An 18202-nucleotide genomic window follows, 5' to 3' on the forward strand; every position below is an offset into this window, starting at 1 on the left:
GGCACAATAAGCACTTACAGACCTTAGATGGTATAGCTATCGATCAATTCTGGCAAAAGAATGGGATTTTATATGTGGCACAAGTTAAGAATAAAGAAGTTTGCGAAACTATCACATAGTGTACAGAACCTTTCAGCTTCGGTCGGCACTTTCTAGCTTGGATGATAAATCACTATTGGAAATAGATACTCTGTCTCCATTAAATGAATGGTTAGGGAAGATATCACTAGGAAGGAAGATTTCAAATATATACAAATTACTAATTAAGTCACGTTTTTCCGAGACACAATCACCAGGACAAAGGGCCTGGGAGATGGACTGTCCAAATATAAAGCTGGTGGGATGGGGGAGTATCTTTACTAATCCAGATGTACTTTCTCACAATTTTAATCCCGTTCTAACACAGTTTAATATTTACCATAGACTTTGTTACTCCCACTTGGTTAAACAAGTGTGGATTAAGAGATACCTCCAAGTGCCCTCGTTGTGATAATGTAGGAGCGGACTATCTGCACATGATGTGGCTCTGCCCAGGTCTTGTAGCATACTGGAATGGTATTAAAAATCTCCTTACCCACAAATTAAAAAAGGAGATTTTTTTTGTGAAACTCACCTGTAAAATCTTTTTCTCGTCTTTTCCATTGGGGGACACAGACCATGGGTATAGCTTAGGCCATTACTAGGAGGAGACACTATGCAAATAATAAAAAAAACTGGCTATACCCCCATGCTCCAACAGGAGGACCTCAGTGCATGCAAAAGCAGTAGGAGAAGGAGATCAAAAACCAAATATTAACAAAGAAAATCAGATTATAGCTAGGAGGAGCTATATGTTTAGTTGATGACTTGATCACCAAATTTTTAAAGCTTTTGTAGGTAGAATAGGAATGGTGATTTTTAGTTAAAACTTAACTTTTAATTATTTTATATAGAATAAGTCCCTAGATATTTCGTTTAGATACAAACTAAGTGCATGATAACACAAGGGATACAAAAAATGTATTGGTGCATGGCCGCACCTTGGATACAGAAAGGTTAGTGCACGGCGGCACCTTGTATAACCAGTGGTCCTACCGTTTAGGCCAGGATCCTCTGGTCACCGTCTATGTTCAGTAGCTATCGATTTGCTGTGGTAAAGAGCAATTAAGGCTGGGCGGGGGTATTAGTGGGTTAAAGGTACCTAGACAGCCCTAGTATATGGGTGCTATCTCGGCCCTAGCATCCTATTCACGGAGCACCCGTTCTGATAAGAACGACCCCGTCCGGAACCTTACCCTTTTGCTACTTGGCCCTATTGTGCCCTAGTGTAGCTAATCCCTACACGCATGTTTCGTATAAAAAACTCATCAGGGGAATATAGGCACACACAGTGGGGCAATGCAGTATAATAACATAGTGTTGGTCTTTAGTTTGGTGGTCAACACACACACAGTTATGCACAGTTATAATAAACAGTAGTTGACACAATTGATACCTTAAAGCGGTAGCCTTTAGTCCAGGCTCCGCTTATGTATCAGGGCGCTGTACTTGCCTCATGATATAAAGACAGTGTTGAGAGGGTGGCCTGGTGGTGGTCAGATCCCTCTCATGAAGCGCAGCGATGTGTCCCGAGGCCGTGATGTAGCCTGCTTGCAGGAGATCGCTCGCTTCTATTTGAACATCATTCGGCCTCAGAAGGAGGCTTGGAGCGCAGCACGATGACGTCAGTGCGGAAGATAGACACTGTTAAACCTCGTAAGGAGGCTTGGAGCGCAGCGCGGTGACGTCAGCGGGCCAGCCGACGCAGCCGCGCATGCGCTGTCTATGCTGGAGATAGGCAGCAAGCATACTGACTTAGTCGGGTAGAGACACGTCATTACAACTGGCCGGGGATTAAGTCATCAGCCCGGGATAGATAGTTTCCAACGGCCAGTGTTTGGTGGGTTGCCTAGTAACCGGGACGCTGTATGGCAACCATTATTATAACACCGTCTATAGCAAGTGCGGTGTATATTAAAGTGGCATTTTTTGCAGTGCGATTTGAAATTAAGGTATTCTGGTCGGTTTGGTCCAGACACGGGTACATGGGCAGTAATATTTAATGAGTGAATTCTCATGTATGTTAGGATGTGCCTGTCCAAGGTCGGGGACAGGGATTAACATCCTAATTAGCTTTTGCTTTCATTTTCATAAAACGGGGTATCAGAACGGGTGCTCCGTGAATAGGATGCTAGGGCCGAGATAGCACCCAAACGGTAGGACCACTGGTTATTCAAGGTGCCGCCGTGCACTAACCTTTCTGTATCTAAGGTGCGGCCATGCACCAATTTATTTTTTGTATCCCTTGTGTTATCATGCACTTAGTTTGTATCTAAATGAAATATCTAGGGACTTCATTCTATATAAAATAATTAAAAGTTAAGTTTTAACTAAAAATCACCTTTCCTACTCTACCTACAAAGAAAATCAGAACCAAGGAACACCGCCATCGGGCCGTTAAACATAAGGTCCCACTAGAATAGAACCAACCCCTCCTGCAACAGACAAGAATTGGTGGGAGCTGTGTCCCCCAATGGAAAAGACGAGAAAAAGATTTTACAGGTGAGTAAAATCTCCTTTTTCTCGCCCATTCCATTGGGGGACACAGACCATGGGGTGGGAAGACGTCCAACGGTTAAACAGGAAGAGAAGACAGAACCAGGATCAGATCCCAGGGGGACAGAGGAGGGACATACGGAGGGACCGAATGCACCACCCCCTGCAGGACCTAGCAGAGCCAGAGAGCGCTGAAAGAAAATGATCAGAGCGGAGACCTGACCCTTCAGAGAGCTCAGGGACATTCCCATCTCAAGACCCGACTGGAGAAAGGAGAGGACCACCGGAACGGAGAAATGAAGGGGGAAAAAAGCCCATCTTCTCGCAAAAGGCAAGAAAGGCCTTCCAGGTACGATAGTATATCCGGGAGGAAGCTGGTTTCCTGGCTTTGATCATGGTCTTCACGACAGAGTCCGAGAAGCCCCTCTTCTTCAAGATGGTGGTCTCAACAGCCACGCCGTTAAACGAAGTGGTTGTAAATTCTTGTGGAAGAGAGGTCCTTGAGATAGCAGGTCCTCCCTGAGAGAAAGAGGCCACGGAACGTCCGCCAGCATCCGAGTGACCTCCGAAAACCAGGCGCGGCAAGGCCAATCGGGGGCAATGAGGATGGTCGGGATTCTATCTGCCGCGACCCTGCGAAGAGCCTTTGGGAGTAGAGGCAGTGGTGGGAAGACATAGAGGAGTGCGAAGTCTTGCCACGGAGACACCAGAGCGTCCACCCCGTACGCCTCCGGATCCCGAGCTCGGGCCAGGAACGTGGGAACCTTGTTGTTGAGCCTGGACGCCATCAAGTCCACGTCCGGGTGGCCCCAACGGCGACAGACGTCCTCGAATACGTCCGGATGCAGAGACCACTCTCCCGGATCCACCCTGTTGCGGCTGAGAAAGTCCGCCGTCCAGTTTTCGACCCCTGGGATGTACACTGCAGACAATATTGGAACGTGAGCCTCCGCCCACTGGAGGATCCTCTTCACCTCCTGCATCACCGGCCGGCTGCGGGTTCCGCCCTGATGATTGATGTAGGCCACGGCTGTGGCATTGTCAGACTGGATCCTTACCGGGAGACCCACTAGGAGGGGGGTACAATGAGACAGAGAGAGGAAAATTGCTCTGAGCTCCAATATGTTGATTGGAAGGCGGGCTTCCACTTCTGACCACACCCCTGAGCCCGGAGAACACCGCCCCAACCCAGGAGACTGGCATCGGTGGTGACGACCGTCCAGGAGATTGGGAGGAAGGATTTCCCCGAAGTCAGATTCTGAGGGGACAGCCACCACGGGAGGTCCATGCGAACCCGAGGAGGAAGGCGGATCCGAAGGACAGGATCGCCTGCAGCAGAAGCAGAGTGTGAAACTGGGCAAAGGGGACTGCCTCGAAGGAGGCCACCATAAGCCCCAGAACCTGCATGCACTCCCGGATGGAGAGACACGGGGAATGCAGAAGGCGAGACACCGACTCCCGTATCCGTGAGAACTTGCAATCCGGGAGGAATACCCGGGATGCAGTAGTGTCCATAATCATCCCCAGGAAGGTCACCCTCTGGGAAGGTTGGAGAGAGGACTTCGGGAAGTTGATCAGCCAGCCGAACTGTTGCAGAGTCTGAACAGTGATCCTGACGCTGTCTTCGGCCTGGGGACGATAGGGAGCCTTTATCAGAATGTCGTCCAGGTAGGGCAGCAGAGATATGCCCCTGGTATGGAGAAGCGCCAGCCCAAAGGGAAGGGCGACGAACTGATAATGACGGTCGCCAATGGCGAAGCACAGGAACCTGTGGTGAGATTCTGCGATAGGGACATGCAGATAGGCGTCCCGGATATCCACCGACCAGAAGGGAACTACTCCCCGGACCAGAAGGGAAGAAACCGCTTGTAAAAGGGCCGAGGCTCGGGCCGGATCCCCGGGAACACGTGACGGAAAGAAACGTTCCGGAGGTCTGGAAACTAATTCGATCTTGTAACCGGAAGTTACAATTTCCAGGGAAATTGGAAACGAATTCGATCTTGTAACCGGAAGTTACAATTTCCAGGGCCCAGGCGTCTTGAACGTGAGCTCTCCAGACATGCTGAAAGGAGAGCAGACGGCCACAGGAAATCTCTGGTCTCACGAGATGACACCGATCAGCGTTAGTGTGACTTGAGGGAGCCGCCGCAGTCATGCCTTTCGGCGTTAGCGAGACAGGAGGTGGTTAAAAGGGTCCTCCATACTCCATTCCTCAATTTTCTTCATGTTTCCTGTCCATAGGACAGAGGGATGGATCTTTCTCGGATCTGTTAGGGGGCTGCAGGGCCTCTAGGGTTTTTGAAACATACCTAGTGGAGGTCCCTGACCGGCGTAAGACTCAACTAGGAGCCGCTGTGGAAGTCTGTTTTTCCCTTACGCCCATGACAGCACCCTTGAGCGAGACCGCCTCCACCCAGGACAGGAAACAGGAACTTTCGTGGAGAGCTCTTAAGGAGGGGCTCTTCCCCCTATACCACCAGTTCCTGTTTCCTGTCCTATCGATAGGACAGTTTTTTTTTTTTTGTGGAGAGCTAGATTTAGGCTGCAGGAGCCCCTGAGACACATCATGATAGGGGTTACCTGGTGCGGCGTAAGTCTCCACTGGGGCCTTTCTCTGCCTGCCCCCCCTGACTGGGCAGCTTACAGAGGCGGGGGGTGGGATTAGAGTTTGTCCTGCTTGCCCTGTGCGCGAACCGGAAGTTGCGTGGCGCAACGTCGGGTATTTGGAACGCACGTGGAAAGAGCGTTCCGGAAGTAGGGGAGGGACATCTCCTACTGAGGTTGCATGGGAGCACTGGCAGGGACCCGACCTAGGGTATTAAAAACCCTTCAGCGCGCGGTCAGAAGGAGCCCAGCCAGCCTACAAGCATCGGTGGATCCCTTATGGAAGACGCTCTATCCCGTCTACTATCATGGAGGATGAGAGTAGTCGGCGCGCAGATGTCCAGGAGGTTTATGATGCCAGACCGGTACTCCGGGTGGGGTAAGGGTCAATCCCCAACTTTTATTTTCCTCTGATAGGGGCTTGTTCTCATTTTATTTTTAGAGTATCAAAGAGGGCCCTAGGAAAGCTACCACAAAAACCAGAGGGAAAGAGTATGCTGTATGCAAGAAAAAACTCCCTTCCTGGTCTAAGTTATTATGTCAGCATTGTGTGAACAAGGTGGTAGAAGAGGAATTCTCATCTCTACTTCAGAGCATTAAAGGGATTCTGTCACCACATTTTACCCCCTACAGTAAAACACAGCTACTTGTAGGTCTCCCTGAGCTGTATTAAATGATGCCCTTATTAACTAATAGTCTTGATTTATTTCTTTATAAAATCGATTTTAGTGATATGCTAATGACTTACATAAGGTGCCCAAGGGGATGTCCTTTCCTAACTTGGTGCCCAGCCGCACCCCTCGGTCCGGTGCCCAGCGCCGCCTTCCTGAGTCCATATAATATATTCAAGAGCCGGCGAGCTGACGTAATCCCTGAGCCTGTTTGAAATCCCGCGCGTGCAGACTACAGGTAATGGCATTGTCGAGTGAAATAAATCAAGACTATTAGTTAATAAGGGCATAATTTAATACAGCTCAGGGAGACGTACAAGTAGCTATGTTTCCCTTTAAGGATGCCGTCACTCATCTCATCATAGCGCAGGCAATCACCGGCACTGCGCCTGCGCGGGATTTGGGATGCCGGCGAGAGGAGGATCGGGGTGTTTGCCGCAGAGCGCGGCGCTGAGGAGGGGGGGTGTTGAGCACTTAGCCGCGCCTCTGGGAGGCGATTTAGATGAACTTGGAGGCATTATTAGTTTTCAAATTTTGCCGGGTACGGCACTTCAGAGGGGCGTTCCTAGGCACCGTGGAGAAAGAAGAACGCCCCTCTGGGCTCCTTACAGCGTCATTTACATATCATAAGAATCGATTTTTTTGAAGAAATGACAAGACTGACAATCAAAAGAATCAGACAGATGGAAAAAAGGTACTCTGTTAAACATGGATTCATGAAAAAAAAAAATTGGTAAATTGCTAGTGACAGATTCCCTTTAAGGGGATGGTCTGGTGACACGGGTTCAAAGAATAAACTTTGCTCTATTCCGAGCCAGGGAGATTATCCCTTTGGACCGGTTTTGGATGACCCTTTAGAGAAGGCCTCTGATAACAAAAAAGTTTTTTTTTCTGTCTCCAGACCTCCCAAAAGACAACTGTTTTTTCGCAGAAATTTTCAATAGAGACAAAAGACAGAACTTTCAACAAGAAAACACTTCAGGGCCCAAGGCTGGTCAACAATGACTGTTTCTGTCCCGTGGGGCAGGGGAAGGGGGGGGGAGACTTTCTCTTTTCTCGGGCTTGGGAAAAAAATCTCGTCAAGCCCGTGGATTATTGGTATTATAAAAGACGGGTTCTGTCTAGCGTTCGTCTCTCCCCAACCGGAAAGATTATAAATTACAAATCTTATTCAAAATTCTACAAGAAACCTAGCACTAAAACAATAAATTTTTTCCCTTCAAAGGAAAGGTTCTGGTTCCTGTTCCAGAGAAGGGGAGGGGGTTTTAGTTGTCCCTTTTCCTTGTACCCAAGTCAGACGGATCATTCAGTATGATTATAAACCTGAGAGACTTAAATTCCTAAAATACAAAAAATTCGGAATGGTATCTGTAAAGTCTGCAATAAAACATCTATTCAAATACTGTGTCATGGCCACCATAGACATAAAAGATGCTTATTATCACATCCCAATTCATGCAGATTTCCAAAAATATCTGAGTGGCCGTTTCCATGGAAGGCCAAGTTTATCATTTACAATACAGAGCACTTCCGTTTGGAATATCTCATGCTACCAGACACTTTACAAAGTTGATGGCAGAGGTTATGGCCCACATAAGGGAAAGACATTCTGGTTATTCTTTATTTGGACGATCTTCTAGTGGTGGCAGAATCCAAAAACCTTTTAACCTCTTCTCTTCTAGAAGTATTTTGACAAAACTAGGATGGCAGATAAACTGGGGAAAAAGTCAAAACTGATCCCTTCCCAAAGTTGTGTATTTCTAGGACTGATTCTGGATTCAGTGACCCTACGTTGTATCCTTCCTCAGCACAAGATATCCCAATTCCTTAGCCAATTGCGTCATGGCTTCAACAGATATCAAGGACGCCTATTACCATGTGCCCATACATCCCTGGTCTCAGAAAGTTCTCAGGGTAGCAGTGCAAGTAAAGGAGTCAGTTCTTCACCTACAGTTCAGAGCTCTCCCCTTTGGAATATCTCAGGCACAGAGAATCTTCACGAAGGAAATAAGGAGATCGGACATTATAATTATACCGTATCTAGACCACCTTCTTGTAGTAGGACAGTCTCCAAGTTCCCTTGCAGCCCAAATTCAGGACGTGTTAAAAATATTGATTGGGTGGGCTCGTAAACTGGAAAAAATCGTGTCTGACGCAGAGTTACCGCTGTACCTTCCTAGGAATTCAGGCAACCGAAAAAGTTGTAGAACCGCAGCACTCTTGTCTCATTAATTCCTTTATTTCATCAAATGCGCCACTGCGCAGGCGCCGGCCCCGTTCGGACACGCATGCGCATTGGGAACCGGGAGACGCCGCAATTCAAAGTATTTTGGCGTGCGCCCTGCCTCTGCACACGCATAGGATCATAGGGGGCACTGACATGCCGCCGGGAATATGTTATACATGTCCCTACTACATATCCCCACCAGTACTCCACCAGGTGTACCAAAGTAAGTACTCAGTTATGTTATTACAAATCTTGGAAAGATGCTTTGCCTTACTGTTTTAAGAGTGTTCTTGATTTATGATTATTTGTGACGTGTGTTAGCTCCTCCCAGAAGGAGGGTATTTAAGCCTGGTAGTGATGAATTGTCAGTTGCTTGAAAAAGACCGTCCAGGTCGAAACGTCGCATGTATTTGATGAAATAAAGGAATTAATGAGACAAGAGTGCTGCGGTTCTACTACTTTTTCGGTTGCCTGCTTGGAGGGATGCTACGGACTGGTGTTCAACACCGCGTGCACCACCACATTAAGGCCAGTATACCCTTTAGTGCTGCTACACCTTCTATCCTAGGAATTCAGCTACATTCCTTATCCCAAAAGTCTTACCTCCCGGAGGGGAAGTGCCTTTCAGGACAGCAAAGGATAAAGGAGTTAAGCAAAACCAGTCAGTGGTCAGTGTTACAAGGCCAACAGTCCCAGAATTAGAGAGCTGAGGGCGATATATTGTGTTTTAAAAGAATACCTTCCCTCCCTAATAGACCGACATGTCAGGATTCTGTCACACAGTGCGACAGCGGTAGCCTATGTGAACAGGCAGGTGGGACAAGATCACCTCAGTTACTGGGTCTGACGTTTGAGATTTTCCAATTACTAAAAGGGAGAGTGCTTTCTCTTTCAGCGGTGCACCTAAAAGGCTCAGAAAACTGTTAAGCAGACTTCCTAAGCAGGCACAAGATCAGTCAGGGGGAATGGTGCCTTTGCCAGGAAGTATTCGACCAGAAAGTATGTCTATGGGGAACTCCATCAATAGACCTTTTTGCTTCCAGAAAAAAAAAAAAAGTGCAGGAGTTTCCCCCTCGCCCCCCCCCCTTGTGTCCCGCCCTGTATGTCCATATATGGAGTCAGTGCTTGTATTTCAGAAAAGTTTCTGCTGGGATTTGAACCCACGACCTTCTGTATCACAGGCAAAGCATTTAACCACAAGACCATAACAGCTGCCTTGCTGCTGACTAAAAAAATATGAGACTTCTACTGTTATAGCTGGCTAAGTGTACATCTATACACATGACAGCTGCTCATATATAGAGATATAGCAGAGCTGAGTGTGCTGGGACAGCTGTCATATAGAGATATAGCAGTGCTGGGTGTGTTGGGGCAGCTGTCATGTGTATAGATGTACACTTAGCCAGCTATAACAGTAGAAATCTCATTTTTTCAATCAGTTGTATTGCAGCCTTTATGGTTGGGAGGGTAAATGCTTTGCCTCTGATACACTGATACATTGGAGGTTGTGGGTTCGACACATCAAAAGACTTTAGGAGACCGTAAGATTAGATCACATTAGTGAGGGGGCCTGGTCAGCCGCTGCTGCTGTGAAGGGGCCCTGAACATTAAGACAAGAATCAATATTTAACTAACTTGAAAATAAACTGTCACACTTGGCAGCCCGGGCCCCGAAGCAGCTGCTTTCCCGGTAGTTACGCCACTGATTCCCTCATTATCCCAATTACAATGAGCAGATAAAAAGGTCCAGAGTTCATTTCAAGTGTGCTATTTGCATTTGGAATCTGTTGCTGTCAACTCTCAAGATGAGATCCAAAGAGCTGTCACTATCAGTGAAGCAAGCCATCATTAGGCTGAAAAAACAAAACAAACCCATCAGAGAGATAGCAAAAACATTAGGCGTGGCCAAAACAACTGTTTGGAACATTCTTAAAAAGAAGGAACGCACCGGTGAGCTCAGCAACACCAAAAGACCCGGAAGACCACGGAAAACAACTGTGGTGGATGACCAAAGCATTATTTCCCTGGTGAAGAAAACACCCTTCACAACAGTTGGCTAGGTCAAGAAGACTCTCCAGGATGTAGGTGTATGTGTGTCAAAGTCAACAATCAAGAAAAGACTTCACCAGAGCGAATACAGAGGGTTCACCACAAGATGTAAACCATTGGTGAGCCTCAAAAACAGGAAGGCCAGATTAGAGTTTGTCAAACGACATCGAAAAAAGCCTTCACAATTCTGGAACAACATCCTATGGACAGATGAGACCAAAATCAACTTGTAGCAGAGTGATGGGAAGAGAAGAGTATGGAGAAGGAAAGGAACTGCTCATGATCCAAAGCATGCCACCTCATCAGTGAAGCATGGTGGTGATAGTGTCATGGCGTGGGCATGTATGGCTGCCAATGGAACTGGTTCTCTTGTATTTATTGATGATGTGACTGCTGACAAAAGCAGCAGGATGAATTCTGAATTGTTTCGGGCAATATTATCTGCTCATATTCAGCCAAATGCTTCAGAACTCATTGGACGGCGCTTCACAGTGAAGATGGACAATGACCCAAAGCATACTGCAAAAGCAACCAAAGAGTTTTTTAAGAGAAAGGAGTGGAATGTTATGCAATGGCCAAGGCAATCGCCTGACCTGAATCCGATTGAGCATGCATTTCACTTGCCAAAGACAAAACTGAAGGGAAAATGCCCCAAGAACAAGCAGGAACTGAAGACAGTTGCAGTAGAGGCCTGGCAGAGCATCACCAGGGATGAAACCCAGCATCTGGTGATGTCTATGCGTGCCAGACTTCAGGCTGTAATTGACTGCAAAGGATTTGCAACCAAGTATTAAAAAGTGAAAGTTTGATTTATGATTATTATTCTGTCCCATTACTTTTGGTCCCTTAACAAGTGGGAGGCACATATGCAAACCGTTGTAATTCCTACACCAGTCACCTGATTTGGATGTAAATACCCTCAAATTAAAGCTGACAGTCTGCAGTTGAAGCACATCTTGTTTGTTTCATTTCAAATCCATTGTGGTGGTGTATAGAGCCAAAAATGTTAGAATTGTGTCAATGTCCCAATATTTATGGACCTGACTGTATATATAGAAGAGAAAACTTCGGGGCACTCTATTGTGGATATGCTACTGGAAGTCGGGTTCCCATCCTGTTGTATCAAGAAGAATATAAACTCCAGTTTATGCAATGTGGTAAATTTCATTTACTTGGAAATGCAGTAAATCGTATACATGTGACGTTTCGGCCACAATCCGGCCTTCATCAGACTATGATAAACATAGAAAAGATACAAAAAGAGTACATTATATATCAGCATGATAGTGGTAAGTATATACATAATGTTACATATATTGAAATTAATAATCATATATATATCTCAGTCAGGAGAAAACAATTCATAGGCTGAAATCAGTCAATAGCACATATCTGGAAAAAGACGCCGTTAAAGGAAAAAAATAAACTCAATATGTCTGGACATTTTTAGATCTATCAAATCCACCAGTAGGAGTGGTTAAATTATAACAAAGTGAACGATATACTGCACAATAACAAGTTCAGAGTTGGATATAACGTCAGATCTGCATATGGAGGGTTGTGTCCTGGTGGGTATCCTAGTATAAGCAACACAGGTCATATTGATCAAGTGTCCCTAGATATACAGGTGGAAATGGATGCATCAATATAGAATATAAAAATCACAAATGCGACAAGTCGATGTCTCATAGAGGAACAAAGGATGACAGGAAAGGCAAGATAAGTGAAAGGTACATAGAATCTGCATATGTTAAGATTGTGCTATTATAAGTGATTGGAGATCCATATAATTAACATATAAATACCTGGTACCGCTTTGGGGACTGCTAAAATGGCGGGCGCAATTTAGGAGAATGCAGACTCAATTCTGCTGGTAGTAATCATAGCGCCTGCTTGGTGATTATGCTGGAGTCTTGATAAAGAGCGCGGGCCGGAAGAGTTCCGGACGCCGCGCATGCGCAGAATCACCAGTCTGCGCGTCTAGCCTCACTTCCAGATTGCTAAACCGGAAGTTGTATGGGATTGACGTCTGTGCGTGGTTTGGCTGCGTGCCAAGCCTCACTTTAGAATCAATGTAGGAAGCAGGGCAGACTCTGGTCCACTGTTGATATTCTGATGTTTTAGTGCATGCGCATAAGGTTAGGTTAGCGATCTATTCTAAATACCAAGCCCAAGCAGTAAAATATATGTTATATGACTAAAATAAGAGATTGGATACTATAACAATTTTATACATACCAATTGTGCTAAAGGATACTATATTATATTCGGCACCAGACTATATGGACTAGGCTATCTGTGGGAAGAAAATATATACAGGGAGTGCAGAATTATTAGGCAAATGAGTATTTTGACCACATCATCCTCTTTATGCATGTTGTCTTACTCCAAGCTGTATAGGCTCGAAAGCCTACTACCAATTAAGCATATTAGGTGATGTGCATCTCTGTAATGAGAAGGGGTGTGGTCTAATGACATCAACACCCTATATTAGGTGTGCATAATTATTAGGCAACTTCCTTTCCTTTGGCAAAATGGGTCAAAAGAAGGACTTGACAGGCTCAGAAAAGTCAAAAATAGTGAGATATCTTGCAGAGGGATGCAGCACTCTTAAAATTGCAAAGCTTCTGAAGCGTGATCATCGAACAATCAAGCGTTTCATTCAAAATAGTCAACAGGGTCGCAAGAAGCGTGTGGAAAAACCAAGGCGCAAAATAACTGCCCATGAACTGAGAAAAGTCAAGCGTGCAGCTGCCAAGATGCCACTTGCCACCAGTTTGGCCATATTTCAGAGCTGCAACATCACTGGAGTGCCCAAAAGCACAAGGTGTGCAATACTCAGAGACATGGCCAAGGTAAGAAAGGCTGAAAGACTACCACCACTGAACAAGACACACAAGCTGAAACGTCAAGACTGGGCCAAGAAATATCTAAAGACTGATTTTTCTAAGGTTTTATGGACTGATGAAATGAGAGTGAGTCTTGATGGGCCAGATGGATGGGCCCGTGGCTGGATTGGTAAAGGGCAGAGAGCTCCAGTCCGACGCCAGCAAGGTGGAGGTGGAGTACTGGTTTGGGCTGGTATCATCAAAGGTGAGCTTGTGGGGCCTTTTCGGGTTGAGGATGGAGTCAAGCTCAACTCCCTGTCCTACTGCCAGTTTCTGGAAGACACCTTCTTCAAGCAGTGGTACAGGAAGAAGTCTGCATCCTTCAAGAAAAACATGATTTTCATGCAGGACAATGCTCCATCACACGCGTCCAAGTACTCCACAGCGTGGCTGGCAAGAAAGGGTATAAAAGAAGAAAATCTAATGACATGGCCTCGTTGTTCACCTGATCTGAACCCCATTGAGAACCTGTGGTCCATCATCAAATGTGAGATTTACAAGGAGGGAAAACAGTACACCTCTCTGAACAGTGTCTGGGAGGCTGTGGTTGCTGCTGCACGCAATGTTGATGGTGAACAGATCAAAACACTGACAGAATCCATGGATGGCAGGCTTTTGAGTGTCCTTGCAAAGAAAGGTGGCTATATTGGTCACTGATTTGTTTTTGTTTTGTTTTTGAATGTCAGAAATGTATATTTGTGAATGTTGAGATGTTATATTGGTTTCACTGGTAAAAATAAATAATTAAAATGGGTATATATTTGTTTTTTGTTAAGTTGCCTAATAATTATGCACAGTAATAGTCACCTGCACACACAAATATCCCCCTAAAATAGCTAAAACTAAAAACAAACTAAAAACTACTTCCAAAAATATTCAGCTTTGATATTAATGAGTTTTTTGGGTTCATTGAGAACATGGTTGTTCAATAATAAAATGAATCCTCAAAAATACAACTTGCCTAATAATTCTGCACTCCCTGTATATGTTAGTGCCAATATAAGCTAACAGTAGAATAAGTAATATGGCATATGTGTATATATACAATGTAGATAGCGTATTGGAGAAGTATATTATAGAAGTATATTGTAGAGTTATATCAATAGATAGGACATAGAATTTATGTATATGAGAGGAAAATGGAGTGTATGTACAGTACAGACCAAAAGTTTGGACACACCTTCTCATTCAAAGAGTTTTCTTTATTTTCATGACTATGAAGGCATCAAAACTATAAATAAACACATGTGGAATTATATACATAACAAACAAGTGTGAAACAACTGAAAATATGTCATATTCTAGGTTCTTCAAAGTAGCCACCTTTTGCTTTGATTACTGCTTTGCACACTCTTGGCATTCTCTTGATGAGCTTCAAGAGGTAGTCCCCTGAAATGGTCTTCCAACAGTCTTGAAGGAGTTCCCAGAGATGCTTAGCACTTGTTGGCCCTTTTGCCTTCACTCTGCGGTCCAGCTCACCCCAAACTATCTCGATTGGGTTCAGGTCCGGTGACTGTGGAGGCCAGGTCATCTGGCGCAGCACCCCATCACTCTCCTTCATGGTCAAATAGCCCTTACTTTCAAAGTTTTCCCAATTTTTCGGCTGACTGACTGACCTTCATTCTTAAAGTAATGATGGCCACTCGTTTTTATTTACTTAGCTGCTTTTTTCTTGCCATAATACAAATTCCAACAGTCTATTCAGTAGGACTATCAGCTGTGTATCCACCTGACTTCTCCTCAACGCAACTAATGGTCCCAACCCCATTTATAAGGCAAGAAATCCCACTTATTAAACCTGACAGGGCACACCTGTGACGTGAAAACCATTTCAGGGGACTACCTCTTGAAGCTCATCAAGAGAATGCCAAGAGTGTGCAAAGCAGTAATCAAAGCAAAAGGTGGCTACTTTGAAGAACCTAGAATATGACATATTTTCATTTGTTTCACACTTGTTTGTTATGTATATAATTCCACATGTGTTAATTCATAGTTTTGATGCCTTCAGTGTGAATCTACAATTTTCATAGTCATGAAAATAAAGAAAACTCTTTGAATGAGAAGGTGTGTCCAAACTTTTGGTCTGTACTGTATATGTAAAGGGACATATCATAGTAATACACAGAGGAGACATGTCAGTATAGACATGCAGAGGACATTTAGTACCGAAATCCCTTGAAGTACGGGTAAAAAAGAGAAAATGGAGAAAAAGGGAAAAAAAAACGAGAGGATCACAGGTAATCAAGAAATGACGTGTTTGATCACACAATTGTGCATCACTGTGTCACCGGGTATAAGGCAAAGAGAGGACACAGTATTCAATATATTGTTTAGTTTACATTGACATTGTTGGATTAATCTTATGGAATGAATCACAAGAGGCCCTGAATCTCTTACTCTCTGTTTAGACCTTTAGGCTCAAGAGTATCTAGTGTATGGATCCAGTAGGATTCCCTCATTTTGAGTAATCTCGCTCTGTCACCTCCCCTCCTCAGTGGTTTAACATGTTCAATAATTTGGTATTTCAGTTGTGCGAGATTATGACCCGCCGATTCAAAGTGTGCTGGTACCGGGAGTAATAGGTTTTTGCGTCGTATAGTGGATTTGTGTTGACACACACTATCACAAATCTTCTGGGTTGTCTCACCTATGTATGCCTTACCACAGGGACATTTGAGAAGGAATACCACATAGGAGGAGTCACATGTGAAGTATCCTCGGACAGGGAAGCTTTTGCCAGATAGGGGATGATGAAAGTATGCTCCTTTTAGTACATTGGAGCACTGTAGGCAATGAACACAAGGGAATGTTCCTAGCTTTTGTCTGTGGAGGAAAGTCTGTCTTGGTATGGATGTCTTCCCACAGATAGCCTAGTCCATATAGTCTGGTGCCGAATATAATATAGTATCCTTTAGCACAATTGGTATGTATAAAATAGTTATAGTATCCAATCTCTTATTTTAGTCATATAACATATATTTTACTGCTTGGGCTTGGTATTTAGAATAGATCGCTAACCTAACCTTATGCGCATGCACTAAAACATCAGAATATCAACAGTGGACCAGAGTCTGCCCTGCTTCCTACATTGATTCTAAAGTGAGGCTTGGCACGCTGCCAAACCACGCACAGACGTCAATCCCATACAACTTCCGGTTTAGCAATCTGGAAGTGAGGCTAGACGCGCAGACTGGTGATTCTGCGCATGCGCGGCGTACGGAACTCTTCCGGCCCGCGCTCTTTATCAAGACTCCAGCATAATCACCAAGCAGGCGCTATGATTACTACCAGCAGAATTGAGTCTGCATTCTCCTAAATTGCGCCCGCCATCTTAGCAGTCCCCAAAGCGGTACCAGGTATTTATATGTTAATTATATGGATCTCCAATCACTTATAATAGCACAATCTTAACATATGCAGATTCTATGTACCTTTCACTTATCTTGCCTTTCCTGTCATCCTTTGTTCCTCTATGAGACATCGACTTGTCGCATTTGTGATTGTTATATTCTATATTGATGCATCCATTTCCACCTGTATATCTAGGGACACTTGATCAATATGACCTGTGTTGCTTATACTAGGATACCCACCAGGACGCAACCCTCCATATGCAGATCTGACGTTATATCCAACTCTGAACTTGTTATTGTGCAGTATATCGTTCACTTTGTTATAATTTAACCACTCCTACTGGTGGATTTGATAGATCTAAAAATGTCCAGACATATTGAGTTTATTTTTTTCCTTTAACGGCGTCTTTTTCCAGATATGTGCTATTGACTGATTTCAGACTATGAATTGTTTTCTCCTGACTGAGATATATATATATGATTATTAATTTCAATATATGTAACATTATGTATATACTTACCACTATCATGCTGATATATAATGTACTCTTTTTGTATCTTTTCTATGTTTATCATAGTCTGATGAAGGCCGGATTGTGGCCGAAACGTCACATGTATATGATTTACCGCATTTCCAATTAAATAAAAATTTACTCTGTTATTAAATGAAATTGGTTCTCTGTTATTAACTGGATTAGACACATAGGGCCAGATTTATCATTACTCTGACAGCTCACTCCACTTTCACATATGGCTAAAGTCAGTTTTAGCCAAGTCAGATTTATGATCGGCCCTTTAAGATTGTAATAAATGTGGTTTGACGGTAGCAGTTTATCCGTCAGTAAGCTTTACAAACGTCGCACGTCTTTACGAAAAAGTCGCATGTTCTATTAAAAAGTCGCATAAGATAAGCATGGTCCTCACTGGAGTGAAATTGCGCATTTTTTAGCGACTTTTTAAATAGTCACAAATTCAATAGTAAATCTATCTAGAGATTCATTTACATAAGAAAACACGCCCACTTTCAGAAAACTGGCGAGCATAGTGCAGAGCCAATAAAAGTCGAAATTTTTTGCGCAGTTTAAGAAATTGCGCAAAAATTTGCGACTTTTTCACTCCATTATTCTGACTTGAGCTAATGATAAATCTGGCCCATAATTCGTATCTCCGTGTCTCTAACAGCCTGATCTGTAAAAGTAAAGTACGACTGAATAAAGATGCCAACATAAAGTGGACATATGGTATTTTGTAAGCTATAACTGTCTTAAAAGCAGAAAAATCCAAATGTGTAAAATTGCAAATGTTACATTTTCATTCAATTTGGGATTTTCTTATAAATACAAAATATATTGACCACAATTTATCACTAAGAAAGTACAATGTGTGACGAGAAAGCATTCCAAAGTTACTAGATATTAGATCTGAAAAATTGGGCCTCGTCCTTAAAAGGGTTGGCCACTTTCTAGCTAATTTTGATCAATGTGTGAAAGATGACTGATGATTTCAGAATCCATGCCTCCTTGTTAGGGCTCATGCACACAAACATATTTTCTGTCGGTGTCCGTTCAGTTTTTTCTGTGACCTGTATGCGGAATAATTCATTTCAATGGAGCTGCAAAAAAATTGAAATTACTCCATGTGCATTCTGTATCCGTACGTCCGCAAGTCCATTTTTGCGGACAAGGACAGGCATTGTTATAATGCATCCAGAAAAAAAACTAAGTGTCACACAGATGGCATCTGTTTTTTTTTTTTATTTGCGGATCTGTGTGTTGCGGACTGCAAAATACATACGGTCGTGTATATGAGCCCTTAGGCAGATCTTCTGTGCTGTCC

At 44.0% G+C, this 18202-nt stretch overlaps 1 protein-coding gene across 4 annotated transcripts in view; it reads right to left on the reverse strand.

Annotated features, from left to right (window-relative positions):
* TMCO6 (transmembrane and coiled-coil domains 6) overlaps positions 1-18202 on the reverse strand; it is a 64027-nt gene that overhangs the window by 3012 nt on the left and 42813 nt on the right. The window lies entirely within an intron of this gene.

Source organism: Bufo bufo, chromosome 1 (assembly GCF_905171765.1).
Source record: "Bufo bufo chromosome 1, aBufBuf1.1, whole genome shotgun sequence".
NCBI classification, from domain to species: Eukaryota; Metazoa; Chordata; class Amphibia; order Anura; family Bufonidae; genus Bufo; species Bufo bufo.